This window comes from Carcharodon carcharias, chromosome 16, assembly GCF_017639515.1.
Source record: "Carcharodon carcharias isolate sCarCar2 chromosome 16, sCarCar2.pri, whole genome shotgun sequence".
NCBI classification, from domain to species: domain Eukaryota; kingdom Metazoa; phylum Chordata; class Chondrichthyes; order Lamniformes; family Lamnidae; genus Carcharodon; species Carcharodon carcharias.
Window position 1 is genome coordinate 849,492 of NC_054482.1, and position 16,131 is coordinate 865,622.

Below are 16,131 nucleotides of genomic sequence, written 5' to 3' on the forward strand. Positions count from 1 at the left end.
AGTCTGCCCAAGTTGAGAAGGTGATATCAGAGCGCATTGCTCTGTGACTGAGGATAGATCAGAGACCTTCTCACTATAGAGAGTGAGATACTGAAACTTTGAGCAGCAAAATCCTCTGATTTGCTAAAGCAGGCCCTGCTGCAGTGCAGTTACACAGCTGTGATCTTCCTAAACACGGCAATGGGTTTTAGACATCTAGCTGACCAACAAGAAAAGGAGCCATTTGTATCGACCATCTGCTAACACAGAACTGTCAGCTCAACTGGGATAATTTAGACACTTAAAAACAATGGACTGAAAACTTACGTGGAATATTAATGAGCCAACACTCAATTGATTTGCCTGATTTAAAATTGCAGTCTCCCTTATTTTACCAGGGACATTAAGAATGTGTACATGATTGCTGCACTTTGAAAGCCTCTCTTGCTATGATTGTAAATTGTGGAGTAGCAGTTCCAGATCCAATACATTTTCTTCTGTTGTGGTAGTTGGCCCTTAACTATAACAGATTAGGTGCAACACACTTGGACCTTTTAATGAAAGAGTGGGAATACAGAGAGATAAAAAGCCTCTGGGGTAACTGCGATATTTGATGGTTTTAAATATTGCTATGGGTGTTTACTTTCATACAACAGTCTAAGCATTTGCTCTGTCCCACTGCAATTGGCCAAATGTCCATCACCTCCGTCAGACAGGGGATAAAATACTGCTGGTGGTAGAATGTCATTTATAACATCTGTGGGCTCCTGAGGCCGGCATAATCCCATTGCCTTGCCACTAAATAATCCCTCCCCCCCCTCCTCCCCTGCCGAGTATCCATGAGGAATGAGATGGTGCTGCCCTGCAGGGATAAAATAGAGAATACACCTCAGCAGCTGATGATTTACATAACATAAAGAACCAAATGTTGCCTGAAGCACTGGTGATCTCCTGATAGTACCAACAGAACCTGGTTTATTGTCCAAAACTCAATATAAGCTCAATCAGATTTTGTATAGTTGTGCTCCTATGAAACTCCTTGGGCTGCTTTACTTTAAACATTAAAGGTGCTATGCAAATGCAAATTGCTATTGCTGTAAGTATGTTGCCTTAATTTTCCAAAAGGCACTGGATACAGAAAACACTGGAGGTTGGCAAATGCTGGTGTCCATTCAAGAAAAGGGAAAGGGATATGTCAGGGAATTACAAACTACGTACTTTAATTTTATCTTGTTTGTCAGCAAACTTTGAGTGTGACCCTCACAAACAGTGAGTGCGGGCTGGAGAATTCAGACCATCATGCTTTGGCCTATTTTCAACCAGTGCTTATGTCTAAGATGATTTGAGTAGTGTCTCAAGCAGTGATCCCTTTGAGGTTATGGGCTGAGTTGTCCTAGACTGTGGGGGCGCAAGGATATTTTGGAAGATGCATGTTGGGTCAGCCCACCACCCCACCCCAGCACACACCGAGGCACTCCTGCTTCCGAAAACTTTTCCAGAGGCGGAAATCCAATTAAGGATGGTAATGAGCCACTTAGCCTCAATTTTCCAGGCCGCAAGAGGTTTTCCCAACAGAGCATGGGCCACCTGCTGTGTCAGGAACCTGAAAATGGATCGGATGTGGCTTCACTTGAGGGTTTAAATTCATTTGACCGGCCACAGTAGCAGCTGCTTCTCTCCCACTGAAGGCACCTCCATGGTGTTGCTGCTGCTCCTGGTGCCGAGGCATTGTTCACACTATATGGGCAGCTGGTGGCTCTGCTCCCTGGATGGACCTCCCGACCCTGGAATCCAGCTGATGTCCCAAATCGGCAGGGCTCCCAGAGGCGGTTCTTAACTGGCCACCTCCAGGAAGATTGCACCTGTCAGCCCGCCACGGCCACTCCTGGGTTCCCGGCCCAGAATTCATCCCGATATTGGGATCGCAAAATTCAGCTCTATAATACAGGATGAGAGTGGATAAGCACTTAGAAAAGCAGGGGTGATTTCAAAAACTGTCAATACGGACTTTTGAAGGGTGAGTCATGCTTTAACAAGCTAACTGAAACCTTTAAGGAAATCCCAGATAAGGGGAGCTTGGTTTATGTTGGATATATGAATTTTCAGAGGTATTTGATATACCATACAGAAGACAGTTGTCATAAAAATGAAACCTTTGTGTGATGGAGAATGCAGCTACCTGCATTGATGGCTAGGCAGAGGAGGGTAAATGGATGTTGTTTTATTTGGGCAGGATGTCACCAATGGTCTGATGATGGATTTAATGGAACATAGGCCATTCAGCCCATCGAGCCTGCTCTGCCATTCAGTATGATCATGACTGATCATCCGCTTCAATGCCGTTTTCCCACACTATCCCTATATCTCTTTATGTCATCAGCATTTAGAACTCTGTCAATCTCTACTTTAAGCATTCTCAATGAGTGAGCTTCCACACTCCTCTGGGGTAGAGAATTACAAACATTCACAACCATCTGAGTAAAAAAAACTTCTCCTCATCTCGGCCCTAAGTGGCTTCCCCCTTATTTTGAAATTGAGTCCCCTGGTTCTAGACTCTCCATTTACCCTGTCTATCCCTTTAAGTATTTTGTAGGTTTCAATGAGATCAGCTCTCATTCTTTGAAACTCTAGAGAATGCAGGCTCAGTTTCACCAATCTCTCTTCATAGGACAGTCCTGCCAATGGTTTTCAAGTTACTTAAATGATCTACATGTGGACCAAGAGGTGAGTGAGTGATTCCAGATTAGGGTTCATGGATGTAGGCAGAATGTCGAAGATCTCAGCCAGCTTTAGACAGGCTAACAGAGTGGGCCGACAGCTGACAGTTTCAGCGAAATGGGCAATAATATTGGAAAAGTTACAGTGCAATGAAGCACTAAATGATAAGGTCCACAAAAACATGGATTAACAGAGAGATCTGGAGCTACAGGTGCACATTTTTGTTTAAATTGGGAAATGCAAGAAAGAATGATATTCATGTCAACGGCTTTCAGTTAATGAAACCTTCAGGAGCCTTTGGAAGCTAGTGAATAGACCTCCACTCATCCATGTGAGCAAGCCTCCTTTCCCCCAGGCAGAAATAATGACCAGTGAAGGGAGAGTATAATTGCAGATGTTGTGTCATGTAGCGATCACCAGGCTGGGATCAACTAACTTACTAAAGACTGGACATTGAACCCAAGACTGTCCTCGTCTACATGGTTCAGCCAGTCGCAATCCTCTTGAGTTCACACACTGCTATCGAGATTTGATCATTAAGTTGCCATTTCCCTTGGACAGTCTGTTGTTTTCACAAGGAAGTGTTATTCACAAATCAACAATCTATTTGATTCCATTTTTTAAAACACTCAGCAGAGCCAGCACTGGTTGAATGCAGAATTTCTTCATATTTGTGTTCATGGAACCCATGTGCGAACCACATCCATTGCTGGCATCCAAAGAGTTTCTGTTTGCTTGAAATAATTCTCTCCTGAGTTTATCTTCTGGCTTTGGGAGGCATCAGAGAATCAAACCACCATTGACCTAAGTTACTGTTTGGCTTGTAGTGTAAATGGCCCATTTTTGTTGCCTTTGACTTCCTGAAATGCGTCTCCAGGTGTGGAAAGTGTAGCCTTGCTCTGACCTTCAGTCACCATGTCAATCGGAGCGGCACCAAGAGTGAAGGGAAAGCATTAATGACTGATGTCTTCCTGTCATGAAGTGGTCGCTGTCACACAGCCAGATAGAATTTCTCTGGGAACTGCACAATTTTCTCCAGCAAAAAAGGTGGAAGTTTTGAAGCAATGGTACATTTCTGGATCATTTTCCTCATGCACCTATGGTCGGTACTTTTTGTTTGCTGTCAGCTGTTTAACTAGTACCTGGGGAACATTTGTATCCGTGAGCGGTATTGAAATCGCTTCAATAGCTTTTCAAAACGAAAAATGGGGAGAAAAGGCTGTTCTTCATTGGTGGGGGACCATCATTTTTCTTGTTGCTTTCACCTTACCAGCTATTAAAATTTCCCAGTGCTATAAAGTGAGCAGAAAGGTGAAACTCTGGGTGGAATCTTGTTGAGGTGTCAGAGGTCTCACCTGTTGGCCTTTAGAGCTGGCGAGAGAAGTGCACTGCATCTTTTCAGGAAGGCCACAAAGCAGTGGGCCTACCCTGGAATCAAGACCGCACAGACAGAAGCTTCACCTACCGAGAGCCACTGGCCAAACGGTGAGAGACCGTGGCTGCTGCCGGAAGGACAGGCACTGGAGCCCCAGGATCACAGAGGGACCCAAGTCATAGGTAAGTAATGTGGAGTGAGAGTGGTTTCACGGGTGGTGGCTGTGGGAAGGGGGTGTGTAGGATGTTTGGCAGCAAGAGCAGGGGGTGGCTGTCAGCTGGCAACCTATCCTTCCTGTGGTCAAGTCCTTTGGACAGGTACTGAGTGCCTTTGAGAAAGTGACACCCCCTCCCCTGGAGGTGACGAGCTGGCTGCACAGTTTTAGCTGCCGCTGGGTTAACACTGGGTCATTAATTGCCCACTTAAGGACCTCAATAGATGACAGGGTGGGAAGGTCAACCGTGGGCCTTCCCACCCAGAACTTCATTCATGTGGAGGTGGGAAGGTGGTAGGGTCTTGCTGTGCCACCATCTTGCCCAAGTAAATGCCCTTCCCAACTTTAAACTCGCCACCAGAGAGAGCAGAAGATTCTGCCCTGAGTCAACAAGTTTTGAACCAATTCTTCAATATAAAAGGCCTAATTCAACAAATTGAATTTACATAGTGCCTTTTAAATAGAAAATGTCCCTAAGAACTTCACAGGAGCATAATCAGACAAAAAAAAATTGATTCCAAGCCAAAGGAGATATCAGTTGAAATGTAAATTCTAAGGCAACATTTTAAAGAGGCTGAAAGAGGTGGGAAGGTTAAGGGAAGTAATTCCAGAAATTAGGACCTATAAGCCACCAGTAATGAATTGAAGGGCACAGGGAATAAACAGCATGCCAAATTTGGTGGATTTTAGGTCTCAAAGAGGCTATAGAGATTTTTTATTTATTTTAAAAATATACTTTATTCATAAAATATCTGGAAGAACATTACAAAACATTTCAAAATCACCATCACAAAAAGTACAATCAGATTCAACTTTTACACATGGATCACGAGGTGCATGAATACAATCAATGAATATTGCAGTCATTTCAGTATGGTCATTACAGATAATCAGACAATGGTATGGAGTGATCAACATACATCATGTTGCACTCTGAGGTGCTTCAATACAATTATAATACAATTAGTATTCAATGCAGACATTCATTGTGAACTGTACAGCCCGAGGGGCTCTACACAGTTCCCAGTCCCTCGGTGCACTGTAGCAGAAAGGTCTTAGGCAGCGACCCTTCCCCATTGCGCCTTTGCAGTGGCTGCCCCTAGCTTTAGTGCGTCCCTCAGCACGTAGTCCTGGATTTTGGAATGTGCCAGTTTGCGACACTCGGTCGGGGACAACTCTTTGCGCTGGAAGACCAACAAGTTTCAGGCAGACCAAAGAGCGTCTTTCACGGAGTTGATGATCCTCCAGCTGCAGTTGATGTTTGTCTCGGTGTGTGTCCCTGGGAACAGCCCGTAGAGCACAGAGTCCTGTGTCACAGAACGGCTCGGGATGAACCTCGACAGGAACCACTGCATCTCTCTCCAGACCTTCTTTGCAAAGGCACAATCCACAAAGAGTTGAACAACGGTCTCGTCCCCACCACAGCCACCTCGAGGGCAATGTGCAGAGGGGGTGAGACTCCTGGCGTGTAGGAAGGATCTGATGGGGAGGGCCTTTCTCACCACCAGCCAAGCTACGTCTTGGTGCTTGTTGGAAAGTTCTGGCGATGACGCATTCTGCCAAATAACTTTGACAGTCTGCTCGGGGAACCATCCCACTGGGTTCACCCTCTCCTTTTCCCGCATCTAAGACATTACGTGCTGACCACTACCTGATGGACTTATGATGAAAGGTGTTTCTCTGCATTAATTTTTTCCATGAGGGACAGGTAGAACCTCAGCACTAAGTGACACTTGGTGTTTGTGTACTGAGGGTCTACACACAGCTTGATGCAGCCGCACACAAAGGTGGCCATCAGTATGAGGGCGATGTTGGGCACGTTTTTTCCCCCTTTATCTAGAGGGTTGTACATCGTGTCCCTGCGGACACAATCCATTTTCAACCTCCAGATAAAGTGAAAGATGGCTCGGGTGATCACCATTGCGCAGGAGTGTGAAATGGGCCAGACCTGCGCCACATACAGCAACAGCGAGAGTGCCTCACACCTGATGACCAGGTTCTTACCCGCAATGGAGAGGGAGCGTCGCTCCCACATGCTCAGTTTTCTTTGCACCACAGACACTCGCTCCTTCCAGTTTCTAACGCGTGCCCTAGTCCCTCCGAACCATATCCCCAGCACCTTCAGGCCATCAGCCCTGACAGTGAAGGGGACAAAGGATCGGTCAGCCCAGTTCCCAAAGAACATGGCCTCGCTCTTCCCACGATTTACCTTGGCTCCCGAGGCCAGTTCGAACTGGTCGCAGATGTGGATCAGTCTGCACACCGACAGCGGATCCGAGCAGAAGACGGCAAAATCGTCCATGTACAGGGAGGCTTTGACCTGAGTGCCTCCACTACCTGGGATCGTCACTCCTCTTATACCCAGATCCTTCCTGATGGACTCAGCAAAGGGTTCTATGCAACACACAAACAAGACAGGGGAGAGAGGGCAGCCTTGCCTGACTCCAGATTTAATTGGAAAGCTATCTGATTCCCACCCATTGATTGAGACTGCGCTCCTGATGTTAGTGTAGAGCAGTTGGATCCAATTGCAAATTCCCTCCCCAAACCCCATTTTGGCAGCACATCCACCATGTAGGTGTGCGATATTCTGTCAAAGGCCTCCTCTTGATCCAGGCTGATGAGGCAGGTGTCCACACCCCTGTCCTGCACATAGGCAATCGTATCCCTGAGCAGCGCCAGGCTGTCAGAGATCTTCCTGCCCGGCACAGTGCAGGTCTGGTCAGGGTGGATCACCAATTCCAGAGCGGACTTGACCCGATTGGCGATGACCTTGGACAGAATCTTATAGTCCACATACAACAGTGAAATGGGTCGCCAATTTCTAATTTCCTCCCTTTCTCCCTTGTGCTTGTAGATGAGGGTGATGATGCCTTTCCTCATGGATTCTGACATGCTGCCAGCCAGGAGCATACTCTCGTACACTTCTAGCAGGTCCGGGCTGATCCAGTCCCACAGAGCCGAATACAACTCCGCCGGCAAGCCATCGCTTCCGGGAGTTTTAGTCTTCTCGAAGGGCCTCAGTCAGTTCGTCAGGAGTTAGCGGTTTGTCCAGGCTCTCCCGTGTACTGTTGTCTAAGACCTCCTTGATAGAGGACAGGAAGGACTGGGAGGCCGTGCTGTCTGTGGGCTTCACGTCATATAATCCGGCATAAAAGGATTGGATAGTGAGGAATGCAGTCATGAAGGGATTTGAACAAAATGATGCTAAATTTGAGGAGTTTAGGGATCCAGGCTAGAGTACCGTTTTAGGTGATGTTCCTTAATCGCTGCCTTCTCCAGTTTAAATTTTAAGGTCCTAGAGATTTATATGGTCTGTTTGCATCCCTGCTGTCTCACCAGTGAATTTAACAACACAAAGGCCTGGAGCACTCAACAACTTGAAATATATGCAAATTAATGAGACTGTTGATTTAAATATTACAACACCATGTTCCTCATTAAAAGTAATAGGTGGAAAATCACTGGTGACAGCTGTGCAGTTTCCCAATATGTCCTCCCAGCAAGTGCAGAAGCAAATGAACATTTACCCGAATGTGTAATTCCTGAAGTACTATGACCTGCAACTCAGCGACCCACTCACAAAAGCTGGAACTTCTATTTTCAAATATAATGCAAGATGACGGATGATATGAAATCCTCAGTGAGACTCCCAGTATACGAGAGAGGGATAGAATAGATGAGCTGCTTTTGCACGATTATGATTCAGTGATGTGTCTGGAAATATGAACCTACAGTTTTTCTCTTTGCCAAATGCCTTTCAGAAAAGACCATGCCTTATCACCACAGTTTGTCCTCAATACCAGAAATCTTAGAGGCATTTTCAATTTACCCTGAAAATAGCAAACACTTTGGAAAGTAAAGAGGGCATTTTTCAGACTATGTCTGTTTTTAATTCCAAACTGGACAGCTCCTGCTGTCATTCATTTCTGTTTTCAGCCACTAAAATTGAAAACATGAGCTGCCTGGATTTGTAACGATTGCCATGACTCTGGTAAACTTAGATAAAGCAATTGCCTCTTTGAGATCTTTCTTCAGATGGCCCCCTGATGTGTGTTCCTGACTCCCTGATGTGTCTTTATAAGGCCTCTGGTTGCCATTGTACCTTCTGTTTTGAGTATGGAGAGAAGGAGGCAGTGTGTAGAACAGTACTGGAAGGATAGAAGCTCAATAGTTGTATTTCCCAACCCCACTGAGCCCTACACATTCTGGGAAAAAGATAGCGTGCAAATGGCTAAGCAGAATCTAAATTCCATTTCGCAGACCCCTCCAGGGTTCCAGCCGAGTTTGAACTATTGAAACATTTGATGGGTTTAATGTCACTCTTCCCATTTACTTAAACATTCCATTTTTTATTATTATTGCTTGGTCTTAAATGCTAGGAAACAGCAAGAATTCTCCCACATAATTTCCTTTGTTGCTGGTCAGCATGCTGCATCGACTTTAATGCAATTCAAAGCAGGCGATTTTGAAATGTAGTCATAATGCACATTGGAGAGGATTGTCTGAAATGCTGCCTTGTGAATCCCACCCAAGTGCAATATGTACCTTGATGATACTGAAGTGTAAAATGAAAAGTCTATACACTCTGGATAGGCCTGTTTGAAATCTTAATGTGTGCCCTCGTCAGCCCTGATAACGAGAAGGACTTTCATGAAAAAGCAAATCCTTTTCTCTTGGAGCAGCTACAAAAGACGCCATTCATTTTTATTATGATGGTTTTGTGCACAAGTGGCAGGATGATGCTTCTCTCTCCTTTCCCTATCCTCCAGCTGCTCTATTTGGTTTATCCAAGCCATCCTGGCGATTGTCCACTCTAGTTGCACCGACTGATTGGGAAAGTCGCTGAGGAAATTCCTGGGGGACAGCCCAGAATTTCCATGGAGCAGTTCTTGCCGCTCCTCCACTGTAACTTCGCTGGCAGTTATAGGTGTGGATTGGAAGCAGCCTGGAGGAGTTTATGGCCAACCCATGGAAATACGCAGCGCTGTCTTTGTAGGTATGCTCATTCTGAAACAAGATGTAGTAGGTGATCAAACTAAAGAGGAGCACCAGTGAGGGTAATCATGAAATGGCGAGTGCACTCTGATCAGTCAGTATGTACCTGAAGACTCTGAAGTTGGAGGTAAATACGGACTGAGCTAAATTAAGAAAAAAACAACTGCTGGAGACTTGGGAAATAAACAGAACATTTTGTAACAGCACGCAAGGTGAGTCAACATTTGAAAAGAGAGCCAATTGAGACAGCAAGCAACTGTAGTCATTTTCCTGTACTAACTGGGATGATTGAAAAATTTCTACGTCATCTATCAACATGGGTAAAGGTTTTCCTTTGATATCTTCTTGATTCCAAGGGACACCCTTACCAAGCATACCCTGTTGGTGTCTTCAGTTACACTGTGCAGTCAGTTCTGGCTCAACATTCTTGTCTCTGAGCAGAAGGTTGTGGGTTCAAGTCTCACTCACAGACATGAGCACTTAATCTAGGCTGGAACTCCTCTACAGTACTGAGGGAGTGCTGCACTGTTGGAGATGCCATCGTTCAGGTGATATGTTAAACTTCAGTTATGTCTGCCTTCTTAGGTGGATGTATAGAATTCCACAGCACTATTTGAGGAAAAGCAGGAGACTTTTCCTGGTTGTCCTGGCCATCATATATCCTTCAACCAACACACCAAAAAAGATAGCCTGGTCATTTATTTCACTGTTGTTTAAAGGAAGTAGCTACAGAGATAGTGGATGCACTAGTAGTAATCTTCCAAGAATCCTTTGATTCTGGACGAGTACCAGAGGATTAGAAAACTGTCAATGTAACATCCTTATTCAAAAAGGGAGGGAGTCAAAAAACAGGTAACAATAGATCAGTTAGCTTAACATCCATTATTGGGAAAATGTTAGAGTCTATTATAAAGGATGTGATAGCAGAGCATTTAGAAATGCACAATCTAATCAAGCAGAATCAGCATGGCTTCTTGAAGCGGAAATCATACCTGGAAAACTTATTAGAATTCTTTGAGGGGGTGACAAGCAGGATAAATAAAGAGGGAACAGTAGATGTAATATATTTGGATTCCCAAAAGGCATTTGATAAGGTACCGCACATGAGGCTATTTAATAAGATAAGAACCCATGGTGTTGGGGGTAGTATATTAGCATGGATAGAGGATTGGATAACTAATAGAAGACAGAGAGTTGTGATAAGGGGGGCATTTTCAGGATGTTTACCTGTAACAAGTGGAGTGCCATAAGGATGAGTACTGGTGCCTCAATTATTTACAATATATATTAGTGACTTGGATCAGGGAAGTGAATGTACTTTTGCCAAGTTTGCGGATGATACAAAGATAGGCAGGAAGGCAGGTGGTGAGGATGACACAGAGTCTACAGAGGGATATAGACAGGTTAAGTGAGTGGGCAAAACTTGGCAGATGGAATATGATATGGGAAAATGTCAGGTTATGCACTTTGGCATTGAGGATAGAAGAGCTGAATATTATTTAAATGGCGAAAGACTGAAGAAAGCTGCAGCACAGAGGGATTTAGGACTTTTCACAGGAATCACAAAAGGCTAGCATACAATTTCAGCAGGTAATAGAGAAGGTAAATGAAATGTTGGCTGTTATTTCAAAGGGAATGAAGCATAAAAATAGGGAAGCCTTGCTAAAACTATACAAGGCACTAGTCAGACCACACCCAGAATACTGTGAACAGTTTTGGTCCCCTTATCTAAGGAAAGATATACTGGCATTGGAGGCAGTCCAGAGAAGGTTCACTGGGTTGATCCTGGGTATGGATCCTGGATAGGCAGATTTTTAATCAGTAAGGGAATCAAGGGTTATGGGGAAAAGGCAGGAAAGTGGAGTTGAAGATTTTATCAGATCAGCCATGATCTCATTGAATGACAGAGCAGGCTCAAGGGGCCAAATGTCCTACTTCTGCACTTCTGCTCCTACGTCTTAAGGCCATATGGTTTTGTGGAACCTAGCTGCAAGCAAATTGGCTGCTGCTTTTCCTAGGCTACCTGATGAGTTGTAAAGCATTTTGGGATGTCGTATGGTCATGTATGGCACTATATAAATGCAAGTCTTCCTTTTCAAAAATGATCATCACATTTTCATACAAAATTTGATGTAGTGAATCAGGAAGTTCTACAAGTGCATGGCTGACCCATCAACTTCTCTTCAGATGTGTTTTTCCACCATTTTACACTTTATCTTCCTAATGTGTTGGCTGTTGGTGATGGTGCTCATTTCGGAAATGAGATTTATGATTTACATGGAACAGAGGTGTTTTGGGAAAGGAATGCAGGAAGGAATAAACTGACTCATATCTGTCTGTCTTGTTTTTCATTTTCTTTCATAACCGAGTATCTTCCAGTGTCGGGTTGAGTTAGGACAGCAGAAGCCTCCAACTTAATCAGTAAATTCTGTGCATAGAACAGGAAGTAGAGGTTGACATTTAACCATAACAGGATTCTCAATGGAGGGGTGCCAAATAGCCCTTCTAGCTGGAACCTGACACACGGGCCATATAATTACTTCTGTCTCTCAACTTTTAGTGATGCTTCTCAGATACATTCTGCATATTAAATTCAGGAGGTGGCCAGTTTCAAAGGAAAGTAGGAATTTCAAACAGCAAAATGACAACGTTAAGGTGCAGGAGGTCATGGCTCATTAAACTGTGATTTGTTATTTTAATGATAGAACTGGTATCTTTCAGGCTCAGCCCCAGAAAGTTCATGCAAAGGTTTCAGTCACGTCCTTCTTACATCAGTTGTTCTCCACTGATAGTTCATTTCTTCTCTTAGGCAGTCCCTCGGGATCGAGGGTGACTTGCCTCCACCCCAGTTCAATGGGTTCTGAGATGGCTGCTACCTCCAATATGCAATCTGCAGCCACATGCAGGGCAGATGGTGCTCGAAGAGTAGGGTAGATGAGTTATTTGTGCACTCTCTTCGATGCCTCAAATTTTCCTCTGTGTGTTCCTGACGAAGTCTCTCGAAGTGTTCAGTGCCTTCCCGAATTAATCTTCTCCATTTCGGTCAGTCACAAGCAGGTCTCCTTTGAGTCGGCAGGGATGTTTGACCTCTTTCGGGATGCTTTTAGGATATCCTTGGTCAAAGGCCTCATCCTGGAGGCCAAAGTTCCGAGTAGGGCAATTCATTTACTTTATTTACAGTAATTCATTCGCTGCACTACTAGTTACGTTATTGTTTTGGAAAGAACATAGTTGGATGCAGCCTGGACCAAGGTAAGGATCGGGACAGGGAAGAGGGTGATATAACTTGAACATCGAGGTTTGCTTCACTGCTGATGAAAACACACAACACAGTGGATATCCCCAAAGATTAATGTCTCCAACTTCTTGAGGCACAGTAGAACAAATTTTTCCAACTGGCTATAAAGTGGCCAACACCTAACTGATCAGGAATTTAAAAATGGCCATGGTTAATGACGCCAGATATCTGCCAACTTGCCATTTCACTTTGGTTTAGTGGATTTGATCCCTGCCGACTCAAAGGAGTCCTGGCTTGTGACTGCAGTGGAGAAGATTTGATTGGTCCACAGGTAGAATAGTTGGGAACATAGTTTTAATATGTTGATGAGGTGCCAATGACATGATTTAAATGCTCATACACTTTTTCAGCACTGCTATCTGCATATCACTCATTCATGTTTTAGGCCATCCACATTTAATATTCCAGACTGCTCAGAAGAAACCTGTGTATAGAGGTGGACTTAAAGTGCCAATTCTGAACCATTTTCTTTCTGTCTCTGGTCCAGAGCTCCTGCAGCAATTGTTATGCAGCCATTTCTCTTTCTTTGGTGCAGTATTAATTGTAAATACCAGCTGTGGCCACATTGATAATACTCTCACCTCTGAGACAGAAGGTTGTGCTCCTGCAACAGAGTAGCAAAATATCCAAGCTGAGACTTCTGTGCAAGACTGAGGGAATGCTGCACTGTTGGAAGTGCAGTCCTTCAGATGAAACTTAAAACTTAGGTCTCATCTGCCCTCTCAGGTGAATGTAAAAATCCCATAGCATAATTTTAAAGAAGAGCTGGGGAGTCCTGACCAAAATTTATCACCCCAAAAACACATCATCTGGACATTATCACATTGCTGTTTGTGGGAGCTTACTGTGCAAAAATTGGCTGCTGCATTTCCTACATCATTATGATAACTACACTTCAAAGTGTATCATTGGCTGGAAAGTGCTTTGAGATGTCCAGTTGTCATGAAAGACACTCTATAAATGACAATCTTTTTCTTCCTGTCTTTTGACGAATACCGGTTTCCATGGTACTGTGCATTTATTTTTGACATTGACGGATGGGTACATGAACAGTCTTTCTGTGTATATTGATGTAGCTATTTGATATAGCAATTTAACATGCTGAAACCTGGACTATACTGCTTATTTGTTGGGGTGTTATATTAGTCAGCCTGTTCATTAGTTGGAAAGCACTTTTGGACATTCTGAGATCATGAGAGGCACTCTCTTTCTTGGTTCATACTCTGGGCTGAACTTTGGAAAAATTTACCCTAACTGGCGATCAAAATGGGCATTTATTTTCAAAGGCCGACTTCAGTTCTTCTACGAAGGAATTGCAGGAGTTATTGTTCAGAATTAAGAAAGGAGATGGTGGGATGGGGGCATGCTGCATGGAGGGCCCAGCTGTCAGTTACAGTCAGTGACAGCCCTCTAGTGCTCATTAACTGCAGGTATTCTTGCAGGATCCTCTCATTTCTCATTTAAAAGATTTATTTTTGGTCCCAATTTTTATCTACTTTTTCATAGTGTCTGGAGAGCTTGCTTGAAAATGGGCCATCCATTTGGAAACTGGACTGATGGTCTTCCCAGATAGTTGGCGGACTAGTTAATAGAACTTTTAGTTATTTCCCAATATACTTTTGTTCCATTGTGTTGTCTGTGGCACAACCAGTGAGGAGTAATGCTTTTTAAGAATTGTTGCAGGCAGCCCTCGAACTGAAGACAAACACCTCATAAATATTACCTAGTTTCCTGTGATAACTTCAAGGCAAAATTCAATCCAGAATTTTGAAAGGACTCCTGTCAAATGAGAGCAATATTATCTAAACATGCAATGAGAATTTGGCCTTTGTAACTTTTCCCACATATCCATTACACTTTGAAATGGATTATAATACTAGCCCCTTTTTGGGACAGTTCTGGATCAGGTATATTCCTCAGATGATTAAGGTTGAGAAAGACAGGCCTCACAGACACTTAAATGGGTCTGAAGAACTGACCTAACTCCCCCTGAAGGAAAGGAACCACCATTGAATATTACCATCCTCCACATAGCCTTTTTAAACAAGTTTTGGCTTGTTTATAACAACATGGATATTATAAGGGCCCTGGCATCTCTCCTCAACAATGTACCTCTCCACTGAAGTGTGTATGGAGAAGGGTTCTCGAGTTTGGATATAGAAGACTATATGAGATAATATATTTTCTAAATTATATAAAAATGTATTAAAGAATCAAACATGCAATTCACATGTGATGGTAAGTTGATCACAACATTGATAGTTCTAGGAAAATGAAGTATAATCTTGGCTGGGATTTTCCAGTCCCGCCCATGGTAGGAATCATCACGAGTGAGACTGAAAATTTGACAGACCAGCCAAAGGTCCATAGACTTCAGGCGGGCGGAACCAGAAAATCTCAGTCTGTGTTTCTATTAGAGAATCCAGGTTTAAATAATGTTGCAGAGAGATATTTAAGATATCCACCAATATTTAAAGTAGTATTTACTTAAATGCCCAAGCAAAAGCAACAAGAGTTTACCCCATCCCAATTAAGGGGAGAGCTATCGTTATTACGCTACAGCAGCTATACCTTTAACTTGAGAGATGCTAGAGTGAATCCAACAAATCTAAAAATCCTACTATGCGGTTCCAATATTATACCTTAAAAGAGCTGAACTAGCTAGAAGCATGTGAGCACACATGCTGGACAACACCCTTCGTTTTTGTCAACATCTTTCAAGAAATAGTATACTGAGAGGACGCTGGTGTCCTTGAGCACACAGTTGTGCCCAGGCATGTTTATAAACTTCTGATCCTTCATCCAGCGGATGAACTCTGCTTTTACTTTTCAATCCCTGCTTCATAGGAGAGTCACTTTTTAATCCTATAACTCCGTATTAATAGCTGGATTCTCCCATGACTCAGTATTTATAGTTGCATTCTATCACAGCTTGACTTTTCTCATGCCTTTTTAGAATAGTTGGTTTATTTTTTGGAAGGTTAATCTACGTGCTGTAAAACAAATTAAACTGTTAATATAAACATTTAATAAGATTTCAACACAATTCATATAGCCCCTAGGAAACAATATTCAAGACCAGCTTCAAAAGCAAGCTCTGGAACCTGTATTAGCTTGGAGTCTCAATTGCAGTTTCTCTGGAATACTGAACTACAGGCGATTATTATTTCCTCATAGGTCAATGCTTCAAGGGGTCTTAATTTATATCTGCACGTTAAAAAAAAAACTCTTACAATGTCCCAGTGTCCAAAATATATTTTTGGTGACTCTCTGCCCTCGCCTCACCTTCCCTCCTATTGTGAGGTTTACAAGCAGGCACAATGTAAGACCTCACTCCTGTGGATCCCTACTTGAAAGGGGGTGAGGATATGGCTGAGGTTTCTTTCATGCATTCCAGCCAGCAAGGCAGCACTTTCATGTTGGGAAGAAAACCATCCATTGTATTTTGCTTCCTGATAGATCTGATCATGAAACCTCAGGGTGGAAGAGAGAAAACCATTAACACCTTGCCGTGTCTGACTGCAAACAGCCCCTTCCCTTCCCCCTGCC

At 43.5% G+C, this 16,131-nt stretch overlaps 1 protein-coding gene across 4 annotated transcripts in view; it reads left to right on the plus strand.

Moving 5' to 3' along the window:
• nos1apa (nitric oxide synthase 1 (neuronal) adaptor protein a) overlaps positions 1-16,131 on the plus strand; it is a 441,188-nt gene that overhangs the window by 325,869 nt on the left and 99,188 nt on the right. The window lies entirely within an intron of this gene.